The following is a 5,420-nucleotide window of genomic DNA, read 5'->3' on the forward strand; positions in this document are numbered from 1 at the left end:
CATTGACATGTTGCCCGCTATTAAGAGCGTTTTCCCCTACACCAGTGGCGATTTTCCCTTATCCCTCACGTACCAAATGAAAATTAAGTATTACATTTTAGTTTATTTCATATCGAAAATAAACATTCCAAATTTTAGGTACAGAAAAATGAACTCAAAGAAAATATGTATGAAATTTAATGCAATCCTGGCAAATGTTAAATAAATGTTAAATTAACCTTTATAAAAATATTGATTCAACACTAAGAATCAGCCACAGAACTTTGTTCACTTAAAGAGGAAAAATTAGATTTAATAAAAAAAATATACATTTCTAAGACAAATGTTATTGCATTTATAGTAAACGTAAATACACGTCAGATTTTATTTGTTAAAAATGCATTGCTGTAACATAAAAAAAAGTCCTTCAATCACTGGGAATTTAATTAATTTCACTATGTTTTTCTAAGTACCTTGATTTAGCAAGTTAATTAAAAAAGTTTTTTTTCTAAATACCGTTGCAACAACATTCAGCTCTGCTTTAATCCAACAGCTATCCCTTAGTTACAAACATAGTCATTAGCTGATTTGCAGTCACTCTTTTAGCAAAACGCATAGAGAATCCGATTTCGTATGACCGATGAGTTCCGATTTTCCCGCCACCAATTCCTTATCACATATTTTGCGATGAGCTTTTCAGTCGTGCTTTCCACTGGATAACCATCGTCAAGCCCAGCTCTCCATTTCCCATGCCTTCCTTTTTCAGTTACTGTAGGCATGATTACAGAAATCCCAAAACAACGTCTATTTGATTAATAATAAGGCTCTTCTCGCAATCCTTATCAGGAACTGGCTTGACTGAAGAAGCTAAAGTGAGATTCAAGATCACAAATGTGAACCTGAAACACGAGTTCCATTAGCAGATACCGAATTTTTAATGTTATCATTGTTATGTTAGGTTGTTTAAGATTTTTCACCGATATTTATATTAATAACAGTTTGTGTTTTTATCTAAACTATTGATATTAATAACATTTCTAGTTGTTTTTACCTAGACTATTGAAGAAAAAACATACTGATATGGGAGAGAAGTAAAATTACCCTACACAAAGGTCATTTTCCCCTTGGGCTTCCTTTACCACCTTACGGACACCAAATTTCCCCTACCGTAGGGGAATCCTCCTACACGTGGTAACACTGACACATCCTGGTATGCGCTTGGGAAACTAGTTCCTTATTGGTATGTAACGTTATACAACATTGTTTGTTTTATCTGACTATTTTCGAGACAAGTAATGGCGTATGCTGTGTAAAATTTATATATATTTCCTCATGAAAAACTGTTAAAAATTTTTTCAAAAAAAATGAACACAAGGTTTAGGTTCTGTTAGGTTCATCTTCGTCCTAAATTGTGATGTCTGGCAACGATTAGTGTCCGAAGCGAAAGGACGATACTGCCATGACCACACTGATGTCATCACCAGAACATGCCATCATCTAATGTTGCAGTGATGCATGTTTGCAATATAATTTTGTTCGATTTTCTAAGTTACTGATCTGTGTCCCTAGTTACATAATCGCCAGGGCTATGCAACACCATTTAATATCATGGTAGTAAACTATACATTTTTACGTTGCTATTGGTGACAAAGCTGGGATTGTTGTTAGGTAAGCTGTTAGTAAGAAATTTATTCTATACAGCTATGGGATGGGAATAAGGGATGTAAGCAAACCTCAAAGATTATACAAATACTCGAACAAAACTAAATTCCATTTCAATGAGTGACTATAAAAACCTTCAAGCTACATCCCCTTGCCGACTCATCGGTATTTCATAAACGGTCATTTTGTATTGTATATACGTAACTGATGTCCATCACGAGGATGTTTCGCCAAACCTGCTTTTAACGAAGATTATCCGTGTTTCTTGCTCGTGTTTCATGGACGCTATCAAGAGGAAACTTTATATTACTGTATATTTACTCCTGTTTTCAGATTAAACGATGGTATCCCATACAGATGCAGACGTCGAGTGCAAGAAACAGGGTGGCTCGCATGTGGGCTTGGTAGCTGAGATTATGTATTCCGTTTAACTGACTTACTGATTTATATCAATTAGCATCGCAACAATTATATTCATCGTTTATTCCATTTAACTGGAAAAAATGTGTTCAGTTAACTGAATTACAAATGTGAAGTATTCTCTCTCTCTCTCTCTCTCTCTCTCTCTCTCTCTCTCTCTCTCTCTCTCTCTCTCTCTCTCTTCGGCAAATCGTTATTGGGACAGAAGAATGCATAAGAAACAGAGGAGAATATACCATGATAGTGGCGAGTTTTAGGAAAAAGGCCGGGTACATATTTATAACAATTTTGGAATCTTTCGCAGGGAACACGGTACTGTTGTGAAGTCGTGTTTAACAGAGATAAAATAGACATTTCAGATCTCATTCCGTGCAGCAGAGATGGTATGGGGACCTCAGATACAGTTAAACTGTATAAAGAACTAATCCACTATTATCATAATTTTATTTTATATTCTATTTTTAATTGATTTATTCATTATTCACCAACGAAATCTAGATAACAGAACTGTCCGAGTTTTCAAGTAATGTAATGAGTATTAAAATAACGTGGTTTTGAATAGTAGGTGATCTGGTTGAATCCTCTGAAGCAAGAATTTGGCCTACACTCTGGGAAAAGTTAGGAGGACTGGGTCTTGTGATACTACTCTTGAAGGCACTCAAACTAAAAAATGCAACTACAGTTCTTGCCCACATGTGTTGAACATAGTTGATATAGGAGATTCCGTAAGCTCTCATGTTAGACATTCAGTTGGTGCTACTATGGCTTGTTATCTAAGCGTCACCTACTCGAGGTGCTAGTACTAAAAACACCGTACGGTAAATGTAAAGTGACAGCCTTACGAAGATATCGTTTATTATAACAATATGTCGACCACACAATATAGAAATGGGTATACTGTAAATAATACTTTTTTATCCCCAGGGGCTAGTACTAAACACGGCTTCCCAAGGAGCTTCCGCCATGCCTAGTACTAGCATCTCAGAGTAGGGGACGCGTAGATAACAAGCCAATTCTTGTTCATCAGCCAATTTTCTTCTTAATGATTCACGAATAATTTCCTACATTTCAGAAATTCAGATATAGATCGTTAATGACTTCTTTTTATTAACTACTGTTTATGCTATATTGCTTCAAATTGCTGTTTTAATGCATATCTTATACAGCCATTTGGGATGGTTATGTTTACGAGGGCTGCGGTGTTCCGCTGCTTGTCATTTCGTAACTGTACATTTACAGAAAAGTTTACTCTTTCTATATAACTTCTTTAATCTGATTTTTTAAATAACACCTAGCTACACCATATACTTTATACTGTGTGCCAAGTCATTTGAACACGTAAGGATAAGAGCGTAACAGTTCAATAATTTGCAGTGCTTTAGTTGACATAATTAATTAAAAATAACATGTAATTTTTCTTATGAAAATCATAGTAAAAGGTATAAACCACAATAAACTAATATTAGGTAACTGATACCCATCTAATTATAATCCAGTATCAATTAAAACATGATCGAAAATAATATTCTTTTCCTTCATAGTCAATCAAATTAGTGCTCGCTACGTTTTTAATTAGGATAAACGGCAACATCAGCCAATTAAGAAGAAACTACTGTACACTGAATAGAAGATTTCATGAAAATAGGATCAGGTCAAATGAAAAACATCCAGTGATAACCCGATATTCATATGAATCCAGTATTCAGCATTCATCGACCAGCCACTAGCACTTTCTAAAGACGTGAGATCCAAATTAGGTGCTTATTAGATGCAAATGGGAAAATACGATTTGTGGTTTGGTGGGAATCAGTAATCTAGATACGAGCTCGGAATGTAATGAGAATTTCTTGATATGATATATTTCGAAATTAGCTCTGATATAACTGCATTGCAATCAGCTCGGCTGCTTGCGTACGGCGGACAAAATTAGTACATAGATATTATTTTCCTCCTCTTCTTTGTTCATTCTTTGTGAAACTGATTTATCTACTGCTACTTTCTCCAATCCCTTCCAAATAAGAAGCTTCATTCTAGATTATAATCCCATTTCTAAGTAAAACACTGATCTTGAAGAATTTAACTGCCTCCTTTTAAGTCACTTCCAGCAAACAGGTTCTCATTATGCCTTATTCGGGGTCTCATTATTATTTATCAGGGTAATCTCATTTACAATAACAGTCTTATGTTGTAGAGTAAGCAACAGGTGTATAAAAGTATAATGTGATGCTCTTTATAGCCTTTTTTTTGGGGGGGAAGGGGGAAACGGGACCTTTTTTTCAGGGGAGGGGAAACGGAAAATGGAATTAATGTTACTTAACTGAGAACTAGTATTCAGAAGTTTATGAAATGAATGAAAAAGTATCGCCTTCTAACGTTAGTTTCCTATAGTCTACCAATCTAGTTTTAGGCTTTACCATTATTTTGTATTTACCTCCCTCCTCCCTGTCCCTCGGCCTAATCTGGGAGGGAATTTTCTCATAGACAAGGGGGCGTGGAAGGAAGGACCAGCTCTTAGAGGGGGCGTGGTAATAAAAAGGTTAGAACCACTATAGGACTAACTATCAACAGTATGTGTGCCTTTTACTGCTCCGCTTCATGAAGTGTTATTAATAGCACTTAGATTACATGAAATAAAACAACTAAAAACGTTCTGCAAAATTTAGCCCAATCCCTTTGTAAGTTTACGAGTGCAGAGCAAAGTCTTTATGACAATTAAAACTATAATGCCATTCTTTCCAAGGTAAGTTGCATTGAAACTAGAATATTAATATTTACATGATGCTTAGCAGATATTCCACAACTCTGGAAAACAGTGAGGGTGTTATTCAAGAAATTTGCTACCTGAAAAATAATGAACAAACCTAAGGATTGTGCACGGCTTACAGTTACATTCTGTAGAGAAGAATCAGCCCTCTTAAACCAAGACCAGCGAGGATGGTGAATGCCATACAAACCTACTCCAAATTTCTTTTACTTTTTTTCTCACATGTACGAACTCTTGCCTATAAACGTTCTTAATAATCTACTACCTTTTCCCCTTAAAACCCGATACGGGAAATGCATAGGCATACTTTTTCATAATTTGATTAGTCTTCATGAATGATATCATTCAAGCACTGAAACTATTAAAGATCCCAGAAATATGGAGATTTCTTTTACAGAGATTCAGATAGCAACTGGAAAGAAGTTTGTGTTTGCACAAGAACACTGCGAGCTGCTAGTGGACCAGGTCACTGGCTAGTGTTAAGTATAGTAGCCGGAATTTCAACTCTACTTTCCACTATCTCGGAGAAGAGGCAAGTTGATGTCCGAGCTCTAGCAACTGCAGCAAGTGAACAGACATTATAAGTTACCCAAGG

This window comes from Macrobrachium rosenbergii, chromosome 36 (genome assembly GCF_040412425.1).
Source record: "Macrobrachium rosenbergii isolate ZJJX-2024 chromosome 36, ASM4041242v1, whole genome shotgun sequence".
Lineage (NCBI taxonomy): Eukaryota > Metazoa > Arthropoda > Malacostraca > Decapoda > Palaemonidae > Macrobrachium > Macrobrachium rosenbergii.